Source organism: Struthio camelus, chromosome 1 (assembly GCF_040807025.1).
Source record: "Struthio camelus isolate bStrCam1 chromosome 1, bStrCam1.hap1, whole genome shotgun sequence".
Taxonomy (NCBI): domain Eukaryota; kingdom Metazoa; phylum Chordata; class Aves; order Struthioniformes; family Struthionidae; genus Struthio; species Struthio camelus.
Window position 1 is genome coordinate 21,883,906 of NC_090942.1, and position 14,788 is coordinate 21,898,693.

The following is a 14,788-nucleotide window of genomic DNA, read 5'->3' on the forward strand; positions in this document are numbered from 1 at the left end:
AGATAGGAGAATGACTAAGATGGGAACAGAGGCAAAGAATTGCTTAGCAAGTTAGGTGGCACCAGTGAAACTATATCTTATAAAATGATAAGCTGAGCCTCAGGAAGTTTACGTGATCTGATTAAAGATACTGTGTTGGCTTATGAAAGCAGAAAGATGAAACAAGATGATCTGAGAACATCTGATATTCAGAGAAATACTGCTAGATAAGCACAATTTTGATATATTATTAAAAGTGTATTGCCATTCATATCATTAATTGTATCAACTGTATTTGGTCTATTACTTTCAAGGTCGGCTTCCAAATTATTTCACTATTGTACTGTTAATCTGGTAAAAGAATTAAAATTAAGCTTAATCAACATAAATTTTCATTGTAGTTTATATATATATATTTTACACACAGTCTATTTTAATGGCATATGTTTGATATCTTTTATTTCAGTGCATTTAATTCCAGGTGTAAGAAAGATATATCCCATCCTGTACATTAAACTCTGCATATTGGAAATTCATTTTTTCCAATCTCATAAAAATAATGTTTAAGAATTGCTTATTAATCCATAGAAATTGAATAATGCATACTCTTTGTTGTTCTTTGAATGTGTTTATAGCTAGATTTGATAAAGCCCCTAAAACTTTTTGGTTTTTTTTTTTTTTTCATTTTGACTTGTAGCAGCTAGCATGAATCAGTATTTTTGGACATACAAGTCTTAACTTATCTCAGCAGAGAAGAGGGTAAGAACGTTCAAGTTGGAAGCCCACAAACATTTCCAAATATCCCATTTTCAAATTGTTTCTGTAGTACCCCTTGTATTTTACAAAACAAACATGAAAAGTAGGATCTAAAGAAATAGCTTTTCTAACAATAGCAAGGTAAGGCTCTTTCTTTGGAATTTGTAGTAGGTTATTGCATGCAACAGCTTCTAAGAGGAATGCACATATAATCTGTCTGAGTGTTTGCACCATATCTGCTTCACTTTGGAGCACCATCCCACGCCTCTCAGATATTCAAGCCTCATTCTGGTGTTGGCTTAGTGAAATAGGAATCATTCATTTCTATCACGGAAGTTTAGATCTGAATATTATTTCCAGAAATGCGGTAGTATTCTCCTTTACATAGGGAATGTCTACATTTTTGAGCACATTTTCTTAATTTCCCAAATCTCAAATATTATATAACCTGCAATTCTAATAATAGCATAATGTTTCCTCTCAAAGATAGAAATAAAGAAGCTCTTAGAAGGGTTTCATGAATCTGATAAGAACTTCTAGCAATGAAGTTATTTTTAGTCCTAATCAAGACCTATTTACACTCATGAACTGGGTGGATGCCTAAGCCAACTTTCCTTCAAGATAATTACAGAAAGCAGATAAACTCCTTCACTGAATCACAGCTGGAATATAGGCATAGTGTAAGATCTTGTTAAAAACCTTACCCTGTACTTCAGTAAAGTCTTCGGGGAGCTACCCAGAAAACTCAGGATCTGAGGCACTGTTTGTTGGAGCTCTATGTGTGTGTTTATGAGACTGGGGAAAGCAAGAGGAAGGTCAGGTTCCAGATTCAGAAGCAAGGTATCTTGAACTGAAAAATGAGACCTTAAAAATCTGCAAAAACATCATTTAATTCTCAGCACTGAGTGGAAAAGAACTTAGGATTGTGAGAAGGAAAGCTGCCTTCTGTACTGTGAGATCTGAATTCAGGTGTTTTTTTTTTAAGTACAATGTCTGTAATCAACATTATACTCCAAAAATACTTAAGCAGTTAAGAGGGCATTATCTTTCCCTCTTAACAGTTTCAGGTCTGTTTCTCCAAGTACATGAGTAAAGCAGAGATAGCTGTATTGCTCCTTTGCCTCTGCTCTAGATCTCAAGAGCCAAATATAACCCACAATTAAATTTGACTTATTACATAGCAAGTATTCCAGAAACAGTGATGCATGAGACCTCCAGCTACCTGCTAATATTATTTTTATCTTTTCTATCTGCATGTAACTATAAATACTTAGTGTAAACCAAATCACCCTCAATATGTTTTCTTTCAAAAATTTTTGAATTGTTAAAAGTTTACTAATAATCTTCAAAGTCATAGTTGTCAAAATAATGCAGAAAAATAGTATGAGGTAATTCTGTTAGTCAGCCACAGTTTGCACTAAATGCAGTACGTTATAGAATTGTCTTGAAACATTATTTTAAAATGAAGTCTTGCTACAGTTAAATAACCTACATGTAGGCTTTATATCCCCTGTTTTTTGCTGTTGTTTGTTTTTTCCAAATAAAACTGTCCTAGAACATGCACCTGCAAAAATTTTGCAATGTCACTTTATTAAGATAATTATTTAATGCTTAGATGCATGAGAACGCATCTTCTACTGACAAGATATTATTGATTTAATGGTTTTTTTCCTCACAAAGAATTTGGTCTCTGGTATGTAGATATGATTTTTTGGAGAATTAGAGGATAAGAGGGAGCAGGGTATATAGGAGTGGTCTGGAAATAGTGAGTAGTTTGAAAAGATATAGATCAAAATCTAGGAGGTTATTATTCCACAATGCCGTAACAGCATATATTTGCTTGAATTTAGAGGAATTTAGACTATAACAGAGAAATTAATATAGTGAGAAAGAAAAACACCCCAACTTTCACTTTCTGTCTACTCTTCCTCACCAGTGCCACAACATTTGACAATGTCTGAAGTTTAAAGATAGTCAAACTTTTCATCTGCAAAGCATAAAAGCTATGTTTGGGTTTCTGTCAAATGATGTCTTCAGCTACCAGTGTCATTTCATTTATTATTTGTTGCAGTTTACAATGTCCAAGAAATGGATTTACTTTATCTACAGCTCCACACCCTGTGGCTGTTCAATTTGAAAGGAAACCAGGGGCCCTAAAAGCTTGAGAGATACTCTATTTGGGCTACCATAGCAACGAGTATGTGTATTAAAGTATAGGTCGCATGGCTTAGTTTCCTAAGGCTAATTAATTTCACTAATTATGGCCTCATACCAGCTGCAGAATGTGTTGGTGACCTAGTGAAATCAGCTACGGAGAATTCTTTTCTGTACTACGGTAGTATGACCTCGCTGTTTGGAGACATTAATGTCACTATTAGAATTGCATAAAGTATGTACAGAAAACAAATACTGCTGCATGATTAGAGGTTGGACCATGGAGCCTTGAAGATGTTTAATGTAGACATTTAAATCTTCTTTATTGCTTTCTCTATCATCTGTCAGTATTAAATAGGTTATAAAGAGCTGAGTAGTTAAGCTTAAAAGATTGTCATTGAAAGGTAGTTTAATTCACCAGCTTTACAAAGGATTTATGAAGCACCTACCACTTACAGTGATACAGACATATACATAAATATACATTTAATATAACAGTATCTACTAAGTAAGGAAAGACTAGCTACCTCTCATTTGTTTTGTTTTTTATATATTGCAAAGATAACATTTAACTGAAAATCAGTAATTTTATTGCATAAATAGTACTGACTATATTAAAAATTAGAAGACCCTAAGTCTCCTCTTTGCCTGTACAACTGAGTTAATTTCAGCCCTCACCACATATGCCATTTGATCTGGATTTTAATAGAAAAGCAGGTGTCTACCTAGGCTTTGGGGAGCAATTAACAATTCATTTTGTGTAAAACCACAGTGTCTCACTGGCAAAACTAATTGAAGTAAATAAGACATTTTCAATCAGCTAAGAGAAGGCATTAAAACAGCCTTGCAAAATTGTCATGACAAATTACCAGCCAAAGCACAAAACCTTCTCAGACGGCCTTTACCATGGTGATTGATGAGAATGAAAAATTAATGATATCTTACTGGCCTGTCAAAAGAAAAAATTACTTGCCTGGGTGAGTAGAATTTTGTGAGGCAGCATTAAATTATGGGAAATTAATAAAATACATGCATGTACCTTTTCTTTAGCATAATTATTAGCAATGCTATTTCCCCTATAATGTAATAAAAAAACAAATTCTGCCATCATACCCTCAGGATACAGGCTTTCTGTATATATGGCCTGAGGATAATTCAAGTCAGTTAAAGCTGAGATTTAGGAAACCGCAGTCAGGACAGGTGCAGAAGAAGACAAAAGCTGTAAGCAGTGTCTTGGCCAGCATGCAGACCCTCCCTCAGTCATTGGCTCCAGAACAGGGTGCGCTCAAGGATAGGATGTCAGTGGGCTGTGCCTAACCCTGGGGAGAAATCATGCCACCCTCCAGCATCCTGCGCTTGTCCTCCTAGTCTGACCTCGGCAAGAACTTTCTCAGAGGCAGGTATAGGTACAAGGGTTTGGGATGGGTAAGACCCATGTCCAAAATAATCAGATGAGGAGTTTCATAGTGTTCTGCTTGTGTCTCTATACACAGAGATGTCTTTCCTTTTTCCCTTAAATGTACAAGCCGTCGTTATGCCTCACGTCCTACCGTATCAGCAGAGAGGTCTTCTAGTTTTAACCAGCAGTATAAAACAGTATGGGAAGATACAGAAAAGTTCAGATGGTTTAGCCAGTGAGAAAGTTAAGATACTGTCCAGAAGAAGACAACACCAAGTCTTCTTAATTTCACTCAGTTTTTGATTTCAAATTTCTTTTCTTAATGTGAATTCAATAATTATCATTTTTGTATAAGTAGCTGTATAACTCCTCTAACAAAATATTCCAAGAAAATAGTGTCCAGGATTGTTTGTTCAAGAAACAGCTTTTTCCCCCTTTTATAATTGCCTCTGAAGTATACTGTACCTGTAAAAATACTGCTTCCGTACTGTCAGAGCGAGATGTATTTTAGGCTGAGATAAAAAGAGGATTGTATGTTTAATCACTATATAACATGACTTGTCAACATAATTATCTATATCCGAGTTTATAGGGAAAAGGACACTGAGTTTATTGAAACAAATAGCCTGGAGAGGCTAGCAAACTGAAATGCTTCCTAACTGCAACAGCCCTTGTGAAAAGAAGGGTAATTAGGGAGGCTGGTGATTAAGAAAGGTCTCCAGTCTCTTTCTGAAAGGTCAGATACTGTGTAGACTCCAGCTAGTGGTACTAATTTTACTGCATCTTGTAAAGAATGCTTGTCAAAACGTATGTTTCAAAGAGCTAATAAAAAAAGGTGTGTAGGGGGGAGACTTTCATATCTGGAATGAAAAGGAAATACCAATTTTTCCTCTCAGGAAAATAGATTTCATGACAAGAGACCCCAAGAACAAATAATTGCCTGCAGGAAGATAATCAGTAATCTTTTTTTGGTACTTCCTAGAATAAACTTTTTGAAACTACAAAATATAAGAAATCCAAGCACCTCTCTGAACCCGCCAAGGCTTGGAAATAAGACGCAGTGTGTGACAATGACCCAAAAAGAAACACAAAATAAGAATATATTCCAGTAGAAAAATTAAAATGCAGTGGGATTTTTTTCCTTTCTTGCAAATAACATTTTCTGTAATGAAGTGACATACAACATGTGGCACAGAGGTAGTTTTAAAACTGAAATGAATGATGTCTTTCCAAACGAGAGACGTTGGCATGAGCGTTTTATTTCTTCATCAGAACCGAGCAGTGCTTACATCACGAGCACACTATCAAGTTTCGGATCTCAGCCCACTGTGGACAAAAATACATAGAAGTTACTGAGCAACTGAGTTACCAGATTTCCAGTGGTGATACTTAGGAATGGTTAAATCAAAAGAATGAAGATTTTCCTTTTTCAGTTTAATAAATACTGGATAGAATAGAATAAATGTGAGTTTTGCTCTGCATGCATACAATGTAGTCAGAATTGTTGTGGGAGATCATATAAAACACGATTTATCATTCTCCTATCAATTTGAAATTATTTAAATATCTCTAGAAATTATTTAAATATCTCTAGTAATAATCGTAATTATTTTTGTTATTCATGCATATCATCTGGTCTGCATGCTGGTGAGAGATCACCACAATAATTGTAATAGATACATATTTTACACTCATCCAAAAAAATCAAAACTTTTAAGATATCTGTGAATAAATTATCTTTACTGAAGATTTTGTGTATCATTATGGATAAATACTAATTTCCAGTCAAGTTTTGCTTCTCATCTCACAATAATTTCCCATTAGAGAAATTCTATGAACTTCCATACCACTCCACTGTGAACTTCCATACCGCTGTAGTAGCTGTGGGGAGAATTCAAAGCTTCAACCTGCTTGCTATTTAATGGTATATGACTTTGTATGTTATTTGGAGGAATATAAACAAAGTGCAATTGTAATGAAGTGTGGGTACTAGCATCCAGAGCAACTTTAATTTGCAACAGATTTCAAATTTTGTAAGCGTTTAAACTCTAAGTTAGATTTCTAATTTCAAGATTTTTTCTAGAGCTCACAGCTACAAGAAGTACAGTTTTTAGTGAGATGTTACCAATAAATGAATCTGGAGTGGAAAAAAAGTGTTTTATCCCAAATTGTTTGGTTTTATATAAAAGGCAAAGTTTTATATTACTCTAGATATTATATCACTATTAAATTACTACATTAATTCTTTAATTAATAATATCAGTCCTTAATATTGATTGATACAATACCCATGTAAGGACCTTACCTTATTTTAGCTTCACTCAACTTTGAAGCAGCTTCATGGGGAGCACATCTTAATGTAGAAGTGCAGGAAGAAAGAATCTGGGGTTTCCGTTCAAACTCCGACTCTCCTTACAGCTGAGACTTTCAATTCTTCACTGAAGCTGAGGTTTATACTGACCTAAAAACAAAACAAAATCTTACGCTTATCTATAGACAGAGACTGAGCTTTTCTTTCAGCTCTGTTGACCAGATTTCAATGTATGGTGCTGAAAGTGAAAGGGTAGTGCTGGTCAGGTACCTTCTGAAATAGATTAATATGATACATTACATTAACTTTATGAGCCTGTGTCCTGCTTTGGTATGGGCAGATCTGTTGACTTGGTGGTGTTAACTCACAGAGCTGGATGGAATCTCTCTTCGCTAGTTCTCCTCTTTGAGATATGTCAGAGCATACTTTTAGGAAATGTTCTTCTTTGTCCTGATTACAGTATACAATGGGACAGTGCAGTGTTTAGCTTTAGCACCTGTTTGATCAATATCTGTGTGAAGCTGGTGGGAAATTTATTAACCTTTGCCACAGTGATGACATCCAGCTTTCAAAGTCAAAGAACATTTAAGGCTGGAACGAACCACACCTTCATTTGATCTGACCTGTGGTTTATTGAACTTCACCTATGTACTCTGACCTTATATTGAAGTTGTGACACCATGATGTAAGAATTCAAGGTTTATGAGGTCGAGGAAGAAAGAATGCAAGAGGGAGCATGGTGGTCTAATTCAGTGTTGGGGATGCTCAGCTGGCTGTAAAACCATGAATTTTGGCTACTGCTCCCCCTCTTGCTTCTGCATTTTCTATGGAACCACTAGATAAGAGAGAGACAGCATTCTTCCAGACCGTTGGACATGAATTTAAACTTCCTCAGGCAGATGAGACCCAAGACCATGGATCTTCTATAACTGGAATGACCATGTAAATCACTAGGTAATCCACAAACAGCAAACCGCCCATCGCTCATCTGTGTCTTTAGAAAAAAGTTGGCCAGCAACAAGTCCTGTTTGATTGATTTTTGAAAGAAATCTAGTAAAACTACATTTTTTAAAGAGACAGTTAATAGTAGTGCCCTGCATTAGTGTCAGGCTTCCACCTACACCTGTTTGGGTTAAGTCTGCACTTTTGAATATTACCATAATATCTCTTCCTTTAGTACTTCTCCAACATTGTTAAATGTGTTAAAATTATTGAGAGTGTAAAAGCTCCTCAAGATTCAGCTCCTCTAAGACTATTAGGGATATGCTATATAGGGCTATCTATTAAAAAATATTCTTCCCTAGAAACTGTTGTTTAATAGTCTTCATACACAGTCTAGTCCCTCTAATGCTGTGTTAGGAAATACATTTGTTATGTTTGCTGTTTTCAACTTACAAATACATCTGTTGAATAACACTTTTCTTAGTTTCATTTTTAATAATTTTCCATCTAATACCATCTACCAGTATTTTAGAGAAGGGGTTCATACTACCACTAAAAACAACTTGGCATTTCTTAGCTGTAACTGGTTTGATTATTTTTACTGTTGTATCATTGACGTCCCTGACACCTTCCTATTTTACTTCTACACATTTGAACTTCTCATTTATCTCAACAGCTATTTCCTTTTCTCTCTGTTAGCAGTAAATTGCTTTCTTGTATCTAATTACTTCCTTCTCCTCACTCTTGGTTCATATGAGTTTGCATCAAAGTTTGTTTTCTTTCTTGATAGTGAGATCACAACTTTTTTAGCCATTTTCTTAAATAATTCCCAATGTTACTTTTTTTTTTTTCAGACTGGACTTTTTTTAGTGAATGTTGCACACAATTTATCTTATTTTAAAGATGTGAGTGCTCTCAGAGATCTAGCATATCTGCAGGAAAGCCTTCAGTAACCAGGTCATGATCACTAGTACCTACAAAATCATAGAATTTAGTCCCATAGGTGGTTAGTTCACTTTCATGTTTCATAATTAGTTCTCAAAAAAATTAGGTCTCATAAAGCTACACTTAGTCAAGAGCAGTACATTTTATTTTAGAATAGTATAAATTTCTTTTTAGAAATTGGCTTTATCTTTGCTTCATGTCGCCCCAGCTAAAGCTATTATTAAATGCCCTGTCTTTTAAGACAAAAAGGTGGTTAAGGAGTTACTTTCTGTATTTTCTTGTTTATTTTGGTGGTTTGTATGGCTATGTTTATTTAGGGAAAGAGGTTCAAATCAAGAGGCTCATACTCAGAAAGGCACCTGACTCACTCTCTACAGCAGGAGCTGGTCCTATACCAACTTCTCCACAAGCTGGTTGCCTTAAAAACACAACCTTGGATGCTAACCTCTGCCAAGAGCTGCATTGCATTCAAGTTCACATTAAAACTCAAGGACTACAAAGCCAAAGCTACTACAAAGCTACTTATTGACTACCTTCAATAAGTAACTGGATAGCGCCTAGCAAATTCAACCTAATCCCTTTCTGAGACTTGTTTTCAGTATTTAACATTCCAAAAAAGGTACAATTTCTGTCATGTATTACTGTCACTAAAAAGGCTTAGTTTTAATAGAAGCTTCTCCCAGAGTTACAACACAAAGTTAACATGCCTCAGAAAAGTGGGAAGACCAAATACCTTCTCTTGGCATCATCCTGGCACAGACAAGGTAATCCCTTTTTCTGTCTGAGACAAAGGAAGTTTTATTAAGGAAAGGGAGAAGATATAATTAATCTGTGATGACACAGCAGGAACAAACATCTGTCTCCTACATCCCCCTCCTATACCCCCCTTAAAATTTATTGTCGTAGCAATAGGGCCCGTAGAAGAATTAGGAGGCAGAAAGGTAGCCGGAAGAAAATTGAAATATTTTGCCTCTGCAAAGACTCTTTGCTCTTTTGCTTGTTCATTGACATCGTCTCACAACACCTCATTTCACCTATTCAGGTGTCCACTGACATCTAGGGCATGTTTCTTACTGATGCTGCATCACAATCTCTTATTGCTTTGAGGTTTTCAGACAAATGGCAATGTGAAAAATCTTCACCCAGCCCAGCTCACACAATTTTCAGTTGGAAGGGAAAAAATCGCTATTGTCAAGTTGTTGGTTTATTTAAGAAGAAACTGGGAGCTTTAGGTTCCTTTCTCTCCTTTCTCTTCTGGTTGTGAGTGCCCCACATAAAATGGTAAAGTCGTGGTTACACAGCTCCTCAACACCCTGACCCCCATTTGCAAGGAAGAATTTTTCATGGTTGGGTTAATCTGAGCTAAATCAGTTCCTCCTATTCACCCATAACCGCATTTCCCTACCTTCTATGCTATGCGTGGAATCTGCTCTTAGATCAAGCAGAAAACTACTCATGTTTTGATGCATTAGCTTTCCGCAGAATCAGCAAGCTAATCCAGTCCACCACAGATTTCCAGAATCCCTAGGTGTGTCTCAAAGGAAGCATGGGAAATGGTCCGCTGGGGTGAACAGGCACAGTAACCATTCCTTTTGGTGAAAGAGTAGTCCTAATACAGCTTAATCCAATTGGGAAACTAAGTCCCTGATTTGTGTTTGTCCATATCTTCTTTACCTTTCTTCACAATATCATCTCTATAGACTTATCACCATAGTACATCTCTTAGGAACTGCAGCTCTGGTGATTCCGGGTAGTGACGGCACTCCAGTCAAATTCATGTGGCTCTGTTATTAAAGTCTACAACACTAGCAATGAAATGGTTGTATAGAAAGGATGCAGTGTACCACTAAAAATTAGTAAAGTACTTTTAACATTCACATTGGGGTTTTCATTTGAATATATTGTAATTCAAGCCTGAGGTAAGGTTAAGATGACTCCTTACTGGACCTTATTAAGTGTAGTTTACCTGCCTTTTTGTTAATCTGCAAGAAAAATATGAAAATTTTATTCCAATACTTACATCAATTTTAGCCCCAAGCTGACTACCCACCCTTAGCGGTCGTGTTAATTCTCCCTTTCCAGGAAAGGAAGTCTCCTATTTCTTTTGTGTCTCTAGCAGCAAGTTTATAGAAGTAGGTATGTGTAGATGAGGATAATGCAGATTAATGGCGATTATGCAATGCAATTTTAAATATAGAAGTCACCTCTTCTTGCTGGAAACACTTAACAGATAAATTTGCCCATTTTTAATTTTCTAATTAACTTACATTTATTTGCCACTAAAATTGGTGCCTACATAATAGTGTGTTTACTATAGAATTCCATCCCTTGCTGTAGAACCCTTCTAGCTTCTTTTTTCTGCACTGCTTTTAAGAAGTGATTTCAATCATGTGAACTTACTCTAATTTTGTTGGTTGGATTTCTTCTCAAGAGCCAGAAATTCTAGTTCCCCTGCCTTGATAACAGCACACACTACTTTTCTATTGAAAAATTGAAAAATTGCTAAATTGACAATTACAGAATTGCCAATCTAACACTCAGTGGCTAGCTGCTCCATCGTTAGTCTTCCTATTAACATGATGACGGCCATTTTATACAGCCCAGAGATCCCTCACTGGGATGCAGCCTAAAATCCATGCTCATAATGGAAACTTCATTTCTCATGGGATGTTCAACACCACTACTTCCTGATACACTTCTTCTCCAGTACTTTATCCATTCTATTGATACAATGCCCTGTAATGCCGGGACGTTGCTTACATATGTCTCAGGGCATTAGTATCACTGTTCTCAATGGTGCAGTGAAACTAATCCCTTCTTCAGTTTCACCTATCAGTTCCGGTGGTGGTAAGCATGTGCAACATGATGGTAGCAATTAGGAAAAAGTGCTGGTGCGCTCGTGTTGGGTAGATAATTTTCTCCTCCTTGAAATAACTTCCATATTTAGAATGAGATGAAACTTCTTTAGCAAATCAGCAGTTCCTGACAATTGATTTAAAGGATATCTGGCCTCAAACAGATTCACTGCCTTTGCTTTAAGGAACATTTAAGTCCATTATTGCAAATACATCTTTGCTATGAATATGTATTCTATTAACCCAAAATATGTAAAGAAAAAGTTAGTGAGAAGTAGAACCAATTTTCCAGCCTTTAACACCATTACTGGAGTGTTTAGAAATGCACATTCTCTTCAAATTATAAAATAGCACTCATTCTTAAGAAAAGCAAACCACTGATATAGCTCACCTCTAATTTCACCTTTAACAACTATACCGAATAATCCAACAAAACTGCAGTAAAATGAGTTAGCATTTGTATTTATTTTTTCAGGATATTTGTGACATTCTCAGGAGGCAGAGAGTGGTAAAAAAGAGTTTTACTCCCAGAATCTAAGATCACAGGACAAACCGCTCATGTAAATTCTTACTCACACGATGTGGTTGAAGCATGCAGCTGACTGATTATGAATAATTAATACGTTACTTAGATTATAACCTGTCATCTTCATTATGGGTGCATAAAATCTGTACATAAAGGGATAATTATTTGCTCAGACTAACAGAAAAAGCCTGATTATCCATGTTGCACATGTAAAACATTGACCACCAGCTACGCTAGAGAATAGAAGGAGAAGCGGAAGCCGTGGAGTTGTCTTCCAGCTAGTAAAATTTAGGGGCTTTTTCCATGAAGGCTTCTGGAATCAAACTTTCTTCTTGAATCAAACTTTCTCGAATTAAACATTTCCTGTGGTCCAGAGGAGGTACTTAGTGCTAAACAAAAGATAAAAGGACTGAGTAAAGAAAGACCAGATTACCCAGAAAGGGGAAGCATGTGTTTTCTCCCTACAATCAGTGAATCTATGTGATTAACTGAAAGTACCTAAACAGAGGTAACTAGGTCATTTGAGAGTCCCTAGGGTGTCCTAGGCATCTGCATGGAGCTGGCATATATTGCACAAGACTAGAGGATATTTGCATGGCTTATGTCTAGGCAGGATACTTTCAGGTACAGAAAGGCACTAGATGTCTATAATTAAGTATCTGATCCTACTCTAGATTTTCATTCCTTTGTATTACCAAGTAGGTTCCCGTTCATCAGTGATTTTCAGCTGGCAATTTAGTGCTTTTTAAAATGTGCCCTATATCATCTGCCCCAAAATCCTAGTCATTAGGTAAATAGAAGATAATAAGTGTGAGACCTTTTATGCACTTTATCTTTTTTTTTCTGCTGTTCTATAACCAATGATATGGCTAATTGTCTGTAGATGAGTATATCTATTTAGACAGAAAACTAACAAGAAAACAAATGAATGCAAACTAATAGCCAGTAATATAACTGCATCTGACATTAACAACTATTTATTTCCCAAAGAGGGAAGAGAATATACTGAAAGTTTGTTAACGCTTGGTTCTAGTATTACAGTTCTTGAAATGGAAAACCGAAATAAGAATCTTCTTCCTAGACCACATGTTACAAAATTTTATACACAATACTTCTAAAGCTGCAAAAAGAAAATATATCAAATCCTCTCCGTTTGCCTGCCAGGTCTTTTGCCTCTTCAGAGAGTGTTCAAGCTGAAGAAGAGCAGACAATCACCCTATCTAAACACTAGGATAACACATGGCGCAGAAGCAGTCAAGTTAGCAGAAACTGCTCCAGTTGAGACTGAAGCTGCAGCGTGGCCCTGATAAGTCTGCCAGCAAGACCTTCTAAGCTTCAGAGCAAGGCAACACTATGGTGAATAATCTAGTACCTTCTCTTGGTGTTGTACCGCATTTAAGCTTAGACTGGTGCTAGCTCCACTTAGCACCATGCTCCCTGAAGCAGCTGGGGAAAACTACCACCTCACATGTTCTGTCACGGAGCGTGAGAAGAGTTTGAGATACAATGCATAATCCACAGGATCAGTCCCACTGTGTCATTTACCCAGAACAAAATGGAACAGAGATCTGCCCCGTGCCAATACAAACTCTACCCTGGTAGGTTTTCTGAACGCAGGAATTTTCTGTAGTTCTACATTGTAAAATTAAATATGATCCTAATGTTTTATCCTAATGGGGATTCTAACCTCCAACAAATGGATGTAGGTAAGAAATAAACTGTTTCAAACAAAAGAGCGATCACTTTCTAGATTTAAATAAAAGTACTTCACATTTCTATCATCATTCTTCAGGAATAAGCTGAAAATTAAATAATGTTGTCTGCTTTCTGTTTTTACTGTGTCCTTCAGCCACATTCTCTTTGTTATCTCAGTGATTTATGATGAAAGACAGACACATGCTGTCCCAAGTCTAAAAAAGAAACTATTGAATTAAGTTGATCCTATTTATAACGTATGGAACCTGGTGCAACTGTTGGCAAGAAATTCATTGATCTACAGTAGCAAGGAAAAGAGACAATGAATTAACAAAGTGTACCTGAAATCACTATAGTGCCTACCCCTCCCGAGATCCTGTTAGTTGTATGCTAAATTCCTTCTCTTGGTTACCTTGGTTGTCTGCCTTTAAATACTCTCTGCTTTTTGAAGCAAGGACTGACTCATTCTGCTTATATATAAACAGAAAGGAAGAATTTGGCTTCCCTGAAGCTCAAGCGCTTGCTTCTGAAGCCATTCATTGTGAAACCCATTAGTTCCACTGAAATCACTGGATCTGCTTAAGAAATAGTCAACCACTAATACTAGACTAAAACTGCTATAATATGCACATTATCATTTAAATGGAGAAATGTTAATTAAGAGTCTGCCTTACCTGAGTCCAGGTTCTTGTCCAAAACGATATAGTAACTCATTCTGGGTAAAGATAATTACAACAAAAACACAAGTTAATAAGCTATGCTGCTTCCATTTCAGTAGCTTTCTCTTGTCAGCTAGGTTGTGCCAGGATTTCAGTTTGTTCCCAGGCCTTGCAGTGAAGGGCCTGTGTTGTTTGCATCATCTGCTCTAATGAACAGGAGTTGAAAGAGGTCATGTCCAGATTCACTTCCTTGCTGTGTTCTGGGATTATGAAATAAAGGTAGCGTGACCTTAGGAAAGACCTTTCTATAAGAGTGAATTATTACTTGAAAGCTCTTTAGGACAAAGGGGTTTATTTTCCACAACTTGCAATTTTTGTTCACAGATGCCTGAACATGCTCACATTTCTCATATTCTAAAATGCAGCGCTAGGTTATATACTATATACAATATGGATTCATGCATTGGTCTTAACGGTTCATTTCATTAGGAAAATTATTTGAAAAACAAGAGGTGAATTTGTCAAGTGTCATATGCAGGCCAATGGGCTAGTTGTATGCCTCTGAAC

At 36.4% G+C, this 14,788-nt stretch overlaps 1 long non-coding RNA gene across 1 annotated transcript; it reads right to left on the reverse strand.

The window, feature by feature from the left end:
- Positions 1–5,456: 5,456 nt before the first annotated feature.
- LOC138065859 (uncharacterized) lies at positions 5,457–14,562 on the reverse strand. Its single transcript, XR_011138908.1, has 3 exons — positions 14,237–14,562; positions 6,594–6,749; positions 5,457–5,614 (listed from the first exon to the last, which is right to left on the reverse strand). It is a non-coding gene; the product is annotated as an uncharacterized lncRNA (long non-coding RNA).
- Between the last annotated feature and the right edge of the window lie 226 nt (positions 14,563–14,788).